We start from the raw sequence: 12,707 nt of genomic DNA on the forward strand, positions 1-12,707 counted from the left end.
TAGTTGGAAGACATTTAAGCCTCAGGACTTGGTCTCAGGTCCACTGTTGACACTAGCAAATGCTTTGAAGGTAGGGAAAGGAGTGCCTTATTGTTATAATTGCTGTCCTTTGGCTGAAATACTTCAAGGACTTACATTTTCTTCTGCTGAGAGCTGTTTATCCCAACGTAAATGTAGATACAAACAAATAGAAGATAGCTGGTGTTTTCAAAGCCTGAATGTCTATCCCTGCTTCCCCAGTTTGGCTCTCAAACTATAGAGGCCAAGCCTTTCCAGTTCCAAACAATCATTACTTCACCCAGTTGGAAGCCACTCGGGATTTGTTTGGGGTTTTTTAATGCCATTCCCATAGTTTAGAAGTATTGGAAAAAAATTAATCTACCCTGTCACTTGCCAGGAGGATGGCCAATAACTTTTAGATAAGTGTGAACTGAGTCCCTGTTGAAATCAGCAACCCTGAACTACAGCTGACAGGTCGAGTAAGGACAGAGTCTTACTCCAAGGGGCTTTATCTGTGGGATGGCCACTGCTCAAAGGTGTGAATTCATGCTGAGAGTCCATCCTGCAGCTAAAGACAACCTAATGTCAAGGACAGCTCGGGCTTTTCAGTGTTTTGGGGTTATTTGGATATTGGTATAAAATGTATGATCTAAAAATCACCTAACACACTAGCTCATAAAAGATTTGTTTTATGAAGCATGTCTAGCTGTCTGATATGAAACAATCAGGAAACAAAGATCTATACTACTGATGTTAAATATTCAAGGCAGTCGGGTCGTGCTGCTGGAATGTGGCTTTCTTCCCCTTAAATCTGAAGACCTTCAGCTATGTGTTATAAGGAAAGTCTGTGGCATTCTCAGCACCAATGGTAATGTCAGGAGAAGCCTGGACACTGCCGTGGCTCATAACCTCCTGCTGCTGAAAGATGTTTGTAGCTCCTGGCAGTCTCCTATTGATACCAGCTATCTAGTGACAGTTGTCATTTAGCAAAATCTAGTGCTGTGCTGGCGATGCAATAGCAAATGCATAGCTGAATTTCCCTTGGTGTTTCTCTTCCCTCATTAATGGTCTCATACACCTCTGAGGCCACCATTGCTACATATTTTTTCAGTTCATTCTTTCTTGCAAGGAGAAGCTTACCTTTTCATTTATAAGCTAACTCTTTTCAACAGTAATAACAGGACAAAAGCTTTTACTGGAAAAGAACAAAGAGTTAATTTTTTTCCAGCTGGCCCCAACTGACCCCTCGTTCCCACTGCCTTTGAAATTACTGGAGTTTGCTTAGCCTGAAAAATTACAGCTATAAGAAAAGTTATGCTTCACTGATCTATTTTAAAAAGGAACAGCAGAATTTTAAAAATAGAATCCTCATTTTTTTTCTGACTGTGGCATCTCCAACCCAAGTATGTTGATGCAATTTCCAAAGCACTAAGAAATGTCTTAGGTCACATTTGAGTCAGGTCAGCCAAATCCAGGATCAGTGAAAAAATGAGTTGTTCATCTGGTCTGGAATGAGATCTTTCTTCCCATCATTCTTAGTTATAAAGATATCTTTTGTGTGGTTGAAGCTAAATTTAATCCCAGGCTGAGTGTATTTGTGTACTATCTATGCGTGTTTTATGCATCAGCAGCACACTGCGTTACTAGTAGTCTGCACACACAATTAGGGCTTTATAATCTTTGAAGTTCGTTAATACAAAGATTTATATATTGGCAGCAATAAAAGTCTGGAAAGTAATAGGAATAGATGTTTTAGAGCTACAGTCTGACTCTCCTTTGACTTGTGTGGCTTGGCTCCATTGTCTTCAGTGCAGTTAATCCTCACCCTGATTTGCGCACCAGAAGAAGAGAAGAAAATCCATCCCTGAATGTATGCCTAGGGACACCTGCTTTTATAGAGCTTGCTTTTCTTTCAGACCATAGTCCTGCACAGGGGAAAGCACCGAAAGAGAGAGCAGACTCTGACATGGGAATTAAACCGTACAGCACGCTTCTTCCAGCGAACAGCTCACAGCAGCATCTTCAAGAGCGGGACTGAGCCTGGCTGTGGCAACCAACGCCCGAAGGGGTGAGCCTGGCCCTGATCTGCAGCTCCCAAAGGGGCCCATTTGCCTGGGGGGCTCCTGCCTGCTCGCTGGTGATGCTCCACCAGGCAGGCAGGAGGGAGGTCATGCCTGGGCTCAAGAGTGAAGGTCACGTTCAGAGAAGTGTGGATTGAATAAAGGAAACGGTAAGGTGAAAACATGCTGATTTAATATGTATGTTACTATTTTGTAAAGACCCATCTTACAGGCTGTTTCTTTCTTTGCCAAAGCATTCAAATACTTCGATAGGATTTAGAGGTAAAATGAGTTGAACTTTAACAGATCTGTAGTAGCAGTTAACTAGCAAAGGAGAGTCCATGTCTAGCTATTTCCTGCTGCTATAATGTTTTGATAACGATGGTACACAAAGACTTGTTTTGTTTAGCATGTGCCATATTATTGCATTTCAGACAAAGTCTTGGTTCTCTAAGTCCAAGAAAATTCTCAGTTCTCTCTATTTGAGAAAAAAAAACCAGGATGAAAAATATGGATTTGAAATGTCCCAAACTACAGAGGAGTAAGGAATTAGATTAGCAACAATTTCTGCTTCTAGCTACACTGAAAACAAAGATAAGGCAAATACATATTTTCTAATTGGAGAGACAAATTTAGGAAAGATTTTGTTCCTCATCATTCCCTGCCTATGAAATCAGAAAAATGAAAAAAATCTAACACTCTACCCCAGGCAGACCTGCCCTTTCTGTGCTGACATTTGCTTTCCTAGAACAGCAACTTTCCCTTCAAGAGCTCACAAGAATGGAGAGCAGCTTTGTTTACCTTCCCCAGGTGCAAACCTCATTAACTAATGTTTACTTTTGTGTTTTCAGCTTTCAGTGATGAGCCAGGTTAATGGATAGTGAAGATGGTGGTGGTGGGGAGAATGGTAAGGAAAATTCAGGAGCTGGTTTTACATCTTTCAGTTTTACAGGCTCATAGGCAAAATGGCTACCAGCCATTTAGCTATACCCCCAAAAAAACCCCAACGCTGGGAGATGACGAACCTCCTACATAGGTTTCGGTTTGTTTGTTTTTTCCAGGATGGTGGGAAACAAAGCACAGCCGACGCCTTGACTTTTTGCAAGTTATAAATATTGTACAAAATTCTACTTATGACACCGGAAAATGCTTTCTCCTGTTGTTCAAAGTGACTCCAGATGCTGATGTACTTAGTACACAGCGCAAGTAACCCAAGTGGAATGAAAAAGCAAGGTAAATGAGTTTACATTCATCTCTCAATATTCCTAAGGGACAGATGGTTCAGCCTGCCAAGTTTGCTCTGCTTAAGCATGCATAAGCAGAGCATGAACTTAAACCGACTGGAGATTCCCACAGTAGATTCTCCCTGGTGAATAGGGGATCTCTGCTGCTGTAATCTGGCAGAGGTAGCGCAATTGCTTCTACCCTAGTTGTTCCCCCATGTCGTACAACATCAGGAGGTGGGCTGAATATTTGGCAGGAAAAGAAAGAAAGCGTTGTGGTAGAACTGAGTTTTTCTGCATCAGATTTTCTTCTGACCCAAGCCCTGTTTTCCAAGGACAAAATATTATCTCCTTCCCAGGCTTTTCTATGATTTTTACTATTATAATATCTGGGAGTTTCACATACACATATATTTCTTCATCTTTCTAATATACTAGTGAAGTGACGGATTCTTATCCCTATATGTGACATAGAACATGGGGATCAAAGCAAGAAGTTTCTTTCAACTTTGGGTGAGCAGTCCATGACAGTTAGGAGTGGACTTTTGCAAAGAACTTGGCTATTTTATAGTTTAAATAGCTATGTAGTCGACTAACCGCTGTCCCTCATTTAAGATTGTTCCACGAAAAGGGGTTTCCACATAGCTAGACCATACAAACAGTACCAATCTCCACCCCAAACACAGGAGCAAGTCAATGCCCACAGCAGAGCAGACATATAAGACGTGTGAGAGGAGAAGCAACTATGGCCAATGTTCAGTGCATGATTGAAATATATGGGAAAAAAAGCAGAAAAGGCGGGAGAATCTGTGAGATAAAGCACCAAGGGAATATTAAATCCTGCGGTTTGGGAGGAAACCAGGGAATGTGTCTCTGAGGAAAACTCACATTAAGAGCCTCTTTGGCTGAGCTCTGCGTGGCAGGAGCTGGTAGGGACAAGCAAAAGAACTGCGTCCTGCTGCTTGGCTTCTGCTGTGTCCGAGGAAAGAGTCTTGTAACTAACTCAGAGGAAAAGTGGTTCCACCACAAATTTCTTCTTGCAATAGAAAGAATCCTTGGCACATTAGCTCCAATGCCACATTAAGGCATATGTCCACAGACAAAAGCATCCGCCTCCCAATTGGAAAGGCAGGCCCTAACAGCAGCTGCCAGCGCACAACAGGTCTGATGCTAGGTGGGTTGGATCCATTCTGTATACACTATGAAGCTGGCATAGACGGGTCCAGCAAATCTTCTGTGTCAGATTTAAAACTGGGAGACAAAAAACACAGGCATGGGGAGTCGGGATCCCTTGTGCATGAAGGTCACCCTTACCCTCACATGTGTGTGCTGTGCCCAGGGCTGCTTAGCTGGGCTCTCATTCCTGAGCTCTCCTGCTCTTGCTGGTGTCAAGTGTCTTGATGAGGAGTCTGGCCTGGCTGGTGGCAAGCTGTAGTTTCCCTCATGGCCTGCTGTGAGGACCTGGGGTTTCACCATGGGTGGTGGTGTCTGTGATGAGTAAGGAACCTTCCAGATATGCAAGAACCAGTCCTGATGAACCAGAGCCCAAGCCACTTTATCCAGTGTAAACAGGGATAGTTGGCCCAAGCCTCCCGGTCTCCCCTGCAAGGAAGACAGGCAGGACTGAAAAAGAGCTAGGAGTAAGCAGAAGGGGGCCAGACACCCAGAGGAAGGCAGTTCTGAGTGCCAACAGTTGAGCCCCTGAGACTTTCTGAGCACAGGCCGCTACAGGTCTAGTTGCTGAGCCTCTTCCTTCTCTGCTTCCCCATGAATGAAGGATGCTTGTGCCGGCACCAGCACAGCTAGGATTAGAGACCTCCCTCTGCCAGTATCCACAGGGGTCACAGAATCACAGAACGGTCAGTGTTGGAAGGGACCCCTGGAGATCATCTAGTCCAACCCCCTGCTAAAGTAGGTGGATGCACCTAGAGCAGGGTGCTCTGCTTGTGTCTCATGGCAGTGACGTGGTGGTGGAACGATGGGGATCAGCTCTGGCTATGCATAAGCATGCTGTGCAGCAGCACCTAGAAGTAAATGACAGACTGCCCTAGTCAGGGAGGGATATGTGTATGAAGAAGATCATACCATTCAGTGACATTTCCCTATGTGTAAGGGGCTTTGGACAGGGGTAACGTGGGCATGGTAACAGGACCACGTAGCAAAGAGAGCAGATTTCCAAGGGTCCTGGGTGTTTGGTGGCTACTCTGTGGGGCTTGGCATGCCCTTCCCAATCCAACAGTCATAGCAGCTGTGGGATCGGCTGGTACTCCCATGCCTCAGGCAGCCATTGCCTCCAGTGAGAAACAAGGAAATGGGAGAGGCAAATGAGTGAGAAAGGGGTAAACAGTATTTTGCTCAAACTAAAGTGCTGAATGTTCTTGCTCAGCAGTTGTTCTCAGTCACCCCAGTGTCCCAGGCTAAGCTCCCACCAGAAAAAGCTCGTCTGCACAGAGACTGACCAAGCCAACATCCTGGGTAAGAGAGCAAAGAGGAGAGCAGGATGGGAGAGCAGACAAATTCACCCCTTTTCAGGCTGTGTTCCTCAGATTTTGTTGTTCATCCTCAGTTCACCCCAAGGGAATAATCACCGGTGGCATCTTCTCACTTTGCCTAGTGCAGGAAGACAGCGTTTGGGTCTCAAGCCTTTGGCAATTCCTCTGAGGCTGGATATATACTTTCTCACAACAAGGATTCTTCCTCCCTCAGAAAAAGCAAAGCCAGCAGTCCAAATCAGACTTAGAGAACTGAATATATATACATAACTACATAACACCTTATAATAATAAAATAAATAATGAATGCAATCTATGATTGGGTGAGTTATAACAATAAAATACAAACTATTTATGCAAACCAAAATTCTTCACCTCCCAGAGGCAAGTAGCCAGCGCACCGAGAAGCTCTTTCAAGGTGCATGGTGGGGCTGGCAGCAAGCAGCAGCTCCACACCTCTCCCCAGGAAGGTGTAAGAGGAGGACAAGGCAGCAAACCTGGAAGCACATCAAGTAGTTTTCCCAGCTGTAAGTGTGGGTTACTGTGCCCGGGCTATTATCCCCGGCTCGCGGCAGAGTTGCTGGTCACCATGCCCCAATACGCAGGTTATTGTTTCCAGTTTCTGTTGTGTGTTGCTGTGCTTTGCTGCTGCAGTCGCTTCTTCCCCCTCCCACATGAATTGCTGCAGAGCAAGGAGAAAGACACCAGCCCAGAGGTGGGCAAAACAAAAGGCAGCAAGGAGCCTTGTGGCCTACCTGCTTTCTTGTTCTTCTCTCTCCAAGCCAGAAAGTTCCTCAGCATGAGCAAGCCAAAATGTAACTTGGCACCAGAACCAAAGATAAATTTTCCCTGGCAGTTAGAAACAAAATGTTTCCAAGCTTCCAAGGAAATTTTTCTCTTAGAGGATGGCCTTTCTGCTGTGTAGGTTCCGCACTGGTGGCCCTTTCTGCTGGCTGTGCATCCCCCAGAGGGCAGGTTATGGGGTTTTCCTCCCTGAGAGCTGCCCTTGTGCTGGGGGTAAATCTGCTCCTTGGTACGTGGTCCCCAAGCGGTGCTGCACGCAGGAGCACACATATATATGGGGAAGGGCAGGCACAGCAACTTCACCCGCCTGATAAAGCTACCCCAAGCTCCTTGGTCCCTAGTGGGTACGCTTACACAAAATACAGCAGGCTAATATGATTTAGAGTAACCAGAGAAAGACAATTTAAAGTCCTGCATCTCTTGAATGCTGCAGAAAGAAAGAAAAGCCTTATGACAAGTTGGAGCAGCCTGTGAAGTGTATCAGGATAAATACCTTCTTGCAAGCACCAGTTGAAACAAAAACAGGATCAGCCGCAGCTCTCCCCACCTCACAACTTGTCCAGCCTACTCTGGGCTGAGCTCCAGGCTGCTGCCAGGTTCTCTTGCTTTAGAGGAAAATGCTTAACAGTTTGATCAACTGAGATCGCTGGACAGCATCCTTTGGAAATAGACAAGGATTTCAGGAATCAGCAGCAGTTATGGAATGGCCATGATATGACTGTTACTTATCATCAATACAGATGTACAGAGCTTTGAAGTGCACACTTTTTAGGCATCTGGATGTATTCCTGATGAAGATTCAGCTTTTGACCACTGCAGCTCAGTAATTCCTCTATTTTATTTTTTCTCAACATTATTTATTGCTATTTGATCTTACATTTGTTTCCAAGAACTCTGTCTAGGAATATCATAGCAAAGATAATATATTCAGCAAAGAAAGTAATTCATGTATCTCATCCTGGATCATTTTTTTCTGTGTAGTTTTATACAGAGAGGAAACTGAAACAATCGTGAATACAGGCTGTGGATAAACATTAGCTAGCAAATTTTTTTCAGAAGAATATTGGTAGGAATTGAAGACTATCACAGGAAAAGGACTTGACTTCTAACTGGTACCCTTGAGAAATGCTGATCACCTATATGCTTCAGTAATCCAGCATATTTGTGATAGCTGTTGGGTAATTCTGAGTATTCCCTCTGCAGCCTAACTTTCTTCAGCCAAAAGCAGAATCCAGGCCCATGTGTACAATTTCCACAGTAGCAACTACCACAAATCAGATGTTTTAACATATGTCTAGAAATATTCTCCTCCGTCCGGTGGAAAGGAGATATACGAGAGAGAAAGATCATATCACTCACCAACTGGACAACAGTTCCTTGGCTGATATAAGGCTATTGCTCTCTCCATGAGCAGCAGATCTATGCAGACAGCAATTAGTGTGGTCAGAGTTTTCTTAATATCTGGGATCAAATTCTAGCTATCAAAGTGAGACAGTTTTCCCTCCTATATGGTGAAATATTTCTCATTATGTATGCTGCTCAGCACTGGGGTGATGAATAGCAGGCTTGCTTAGCAGAAGTCAGATTAGAAGAGTCTCCTGTGCTTAGGAATATTTTATTCACCATCAGTCTGTTTTAATGGACTGTTGTCTGACCTCTTTGCTTCAGAAAACAGTGAACAAAGTAGCCTCTCTGTTTCTTGGCTTTTATGTCTGGAGATGAGAGGTGACAAATGACATCTTGCAACCTAAGGACGCAAGGTTTGCAACTTGCAGGTTGCCACGCAAAGACTGTGAAATACAGTTTTTAGTTGTTTTACACAAAAAGGACTTCACTGTGCTACGTGAGAGTGTCTCTATGGCACAACCTGACATTGTCAAAAGTGGAAAGAGCCATACAAAATTACATGCTCCTCTAGAGTCTAAGTTAATCTTAAGCTGCAAAGTTAACCTTGGAGTCTTGTACTGACTCCACATACCAAAGCTATGGAGTTAGACTTCCTATCTCTACAGCAATCCTACCAGGAGCTACTACTTGCAAGCAGAGGAGATTTTCATTTAAAATCAGGATTTGTCTCAGTGCTACTCACTACTGCACATTCAACTGAGACAAGCAGTTTTTGCAGCTCTCAGAGATTTCATTCCACAATGAAACTAGGATGTTTGTTAAGCATCAAACTCCAGTCCTTGGGACAATTAACAACTTGGCAAGTCTCCTGCAGTGATATCTGGTGGACAGTCATTAGTACATCAAATTATGCATGCTTGCAATTTGATCTTGACCAATGCAATTTCCTTCCCTTCTTCAGGAATTCTTTCACTGCCTTTATGCCCAAGGGATAGATGGCGAAGATAGCTGTATGAAAACTGCTTCAGCTGTGAAACTAATACTGAAAAGATTTCTCCTTCTGTTTATGGTGATACTTTGCTCTACATAGCCTATCTTAACAATCTGTGAAATTCAGCATTAAAAAAAAACACAAGAAGATGCATTTCCATTTATTCAAACTGCCTTTTTTTTCATGGTTTCTTATGGGCTATATGAGGGACAATAGCTTATCTACGGCAGAGAGGTAAAATGACATGCAGAAGGTTGTCATTTGTTAGGATTTGCATCCTATAATTTAGCACTATTTAAGCATTTAAGAAAGCAGATTTGAATTAGCTGAGTGTAGAAATTATCTTAACTGTATAAGCAATATCAAGGGGCAGGAGAGTGCACAGACAGGTTTGTCTCCATCCCAAGTTACAGAGCGCTTTAGAATTCATATTATACAGGCCAGCGTAACCTTACTAAATTGGAAAAAGGAAACTTCTAAGGAAGCAAGTAGAACTTTATTTTTAATAAAAGCATTCTGGTTTAGATTATTATTCATATTGCATGATATCTGTAGAAATATTTTTTTAGGTGTTTGGGAAATGTGACATCTTTTGGGAAGTTTAACGTCTTTCTTATTTTCAGCAGGCCTTTGGAAGTCAAAATCATTCATCTCAGAGACAAAGTTTTTCCTGTGTTCTGTGAGTTTGTGTGTGAGACTCACTGAAATGGCAGCTGTTGGGAACTACCACTGATTTTCTCTTGTTGGTTTCTGCAGCAAAGGTCAAGGCAGTTTGCCAATATAGTAATTGGACAACATCACCGTTTCAAAGACCTGACTTCTCACTCACACCAAAACAGTAATAGGCGATGAAGCGCTAGGAGAAACTGTACAGCAAAAGCAGGATGAAATTTCTGGACTGGATTTAATACAGAAGAGGGTTAGAAAGATTTAGTAAGGTATAGAAACAAAACCTGATTTCTACTAATCAGTCTTCCAGCTCCAGCATCTGGACCAAACAACTCCTACTTATGCCTGACATCATACCTCCACTCCAATGTGGAGGAAAAAAATGCCTGCAATGACAGCTTGTGCTATTGAATAAAAGGCAAGAATCTGTGTTTCTGTATACATGTCACAGGGAGTTTCCCTCCTCTACTTTTTTTCTCCCTAAAGAACAAGCTAGGACATCCGATTCCCTGTGCCCCAGTCATTAAATACTGTCATTCAGGCTACAGCATCTGTTCCTGATACATTAGAAAACGGCAGATTTAAGACTCTCTGGATAATCTTTTTCTGTCCCTCCCCATGTGCATATGTTTTCTTACAAACCCTTCCATGACACAGTCATATTTTAGACTTTCCCACAGGACGCATGCCTCATTCTGTACAACACAGGATAATCACACCCAGTGGCAGAAATAAATTAGCATAGCAATCTTAATCTGGTATTTCCTAATTTTCCTAATTTCCTTATCCTTCAATGTTCAGCTGTGCTAATCTAAACAATACTATTTTAATGTAATTTTTTAATGTTATCATTTACATATATGTATGCACATTGGTGTACTTCTCCATCTATCTGGAACTGTTAATGTATTGGTAAACACAAAAGAAAAAGATAAAAGTTGTTTGTTTTTAATTCTTTCAGAACCGTTTGATCTCTCCTTGCTTGTTTTAGCAGCTGCCTGACTGTTTTTCCTTGTATGTAAACTTCAAAGTCAATCAGAGGTCAAAGCTCTGGACAAAGAATAAAGAAAACAACAGTGACTGGCGTATGGGATGGGAAGAAGCAGAGGAGCTGGGTTGTAGAATATTGCCTGTTCCTGGACACAGCAGGGGGGAAATTATCTACCTCTTGGACATAACATTTCTTGACCTGAACATTTGATGTAGTTGTCAAGGCCTGTATACTTGCCTGGAAACGTATCTCACAGAGAACTGAAGGGTACAGCCATGTACTGGAGGACTTGACATACTCTGGCTATTCTTGGTTCAAGCAATCTGGAAATAGCTTAATAGATTACAGTAAAAATGCTGGAGAAAAACAGCCTTTTACTGGTTTCTGTTGACTGCAGAGGGCTTTGAGGGTGGTTTTGATTCCCAATTTGTTATTTGCTATTTCTGCTTATAGGAATATCAAAGGAAAAGCAAGCCCTGGAGAGACAGCTTCTGTAGCAGAGTAACGTGGAGCATTTTCTGTAGGCATGTGTAGTTCTGGTACAGGATGTTTCTTGAGTTCATGCTTTTTTTTTTTTTTTTCCTTCGGGAGAACATCTGCCTTTCCCTCCTTCATCTGTCTGCGGAATCAGGCCCCTGCTTGTGCAGAGCCCGGCAGAGGGCCACGAGAGAGTCCCGGAGGCAGGGGGGCTGTAGCACTGCAGCTTGCCTGGCAGCTGGTAAAACAGCCTGCAGAGACTGGGAACACCTTAGTGATTCACACATCCTTGCAGCAGCTCCTGCCAGCAGAGGCAGAGGTGGATTTCAGCATATATATATCCCTCTAGAATGCCACGGCAAATACTCAGATACGGCGCAGACATTATGGGAATTTGTGTAAATGACCTACGAGCATAATCTGTTCTGAAAAAAATACGCTTTTCTAGTTAAACCAACAGGGAGGATGGAAATGGGACCAGCGCTACGCTGTCTGTGGAATGCATCTCCCCCAGTCTTCCTTGCTTTCACAAGTTGTGGACACCTTCTGCTTTTCCTGCAGAAGGTCCCAAATGTATGATTTGTACTGTATGGGCCAGAAACAGGCATCCCAGAAGCCCTAAACGTAGGAGGCCCCTCTGCAGTTTAAATTGTGAGCAATACTACTGAGGGTCTGCAAATGCCAAAGCAAACCTGGGGATCCTTCTGCAGGTGGCAAAAACATCAGTTACAATATAATTTAAATTATTTAAAGCATTTCCCTCAAATATATTAGCTTGTAATTGTTGCTTCTTCTACTCCCACAAGAAATGACAAAAAAATAATAAAAAAAAATGCCCAGGTTCTAGTTCAGCTAGAAGCCAGGCTGTGAACTGGAGGGCTGCAAGCTGTGCTGGGCAGCACTGCTCTAGAAGACACAAGGAAGACACTTTTTTGCTCAGGGAAGCAGGCAAACTTCCCCCAGCTGCATGCATAGCAGGAGAGGTGTAGCCGGCCACTGAGTGGGAGAGAAGCTGTGACTGGGCTTCCCTGCGGCTTGGGACGGTAAAATGATAGAGAGGGTAAAGGAGGCAACGTTACGAGCCTGGCTGGCTGGTGCGATAGGAAGAGCACACCTTTCTCCTACTGTGGGCCTCCCTGCGAGGGCTAAGAAGAGCTTCAGCCTTCAAACTGCTCCTAGTTCAAGGGATAAATTTAATGTGTGGCTTACTGTCTCTTGTAAGGGGGAAGCAAAATTATTCCCTGTAGCTTCTCATTCAGTGACCTTTTTCTATGTGGTTCAAGGCCACTGAACACCATGCTTTCCCTTAACTAGGTTTCCACCAGTTCTCGTTTTAGCTGAGTGTTAATTTTCACATGTGTTTCAATGAGTTTTGCAAGAATTAAAATTTTACTTGCTTTTTCTTTAGTTACTATTCAACACAAATCCACCAAATCTCTGCCAGTAACATCAAAGTGCAGAAGAAGAGGACAAAAAAACCCACCTAGAAGTCGGTGTGAGAAAAGAAAGAAAAAGTGTGAAGCATATCTGTGAAAAGCCAGGTAGGAAAGGGATATAAGTGGTGTAAAGAGAAGCTAAAGGGATGCAGGAGGGAGCAGGTAGGAAACACAAGGGAGAGGCTGCTGCAGCAAAGCAGGCTGTGGGTGGCTCTGC

General features: G+C 43.3%; 1 long non-coding RNA gene across 1 annotated transcript; it reads left to right on the top strand.

Moving 5' to 3' along the window:
• The first annotated feature begins 1,657 nt into the window (after window positions 1-1,657).
• LOC129735754 (uncharacterized) lies at window positions 1,658-12,639 on the top strand. Its single transcript, XR_008731606.1, has 4 exons — window positions 1,658-2,230; window positions 2,912-2,967; window positions 3,122-3,293; window positions 9,541-12,639. It is a non-coding gene; the product is annotated as an uncharacterized LOC129735754 (long non-coding RNA).
• The last annotated feature ends 68 nt before the right edge of the window (window positions 12,640-12,707 follow it).

This window comes from Falco cherrug, chromosome 3 (assembly GCF_023634085.1).
Source record: "Falco cherrug isolate bFalChe1 chromosome 3, bFalChe1.pri, whole genome shotgun sequence".
NCBI lineage: Eukaryota > Metazoa > Chordata > Aves > Falconiformes > Falconidae > Falco > Falco cherrug.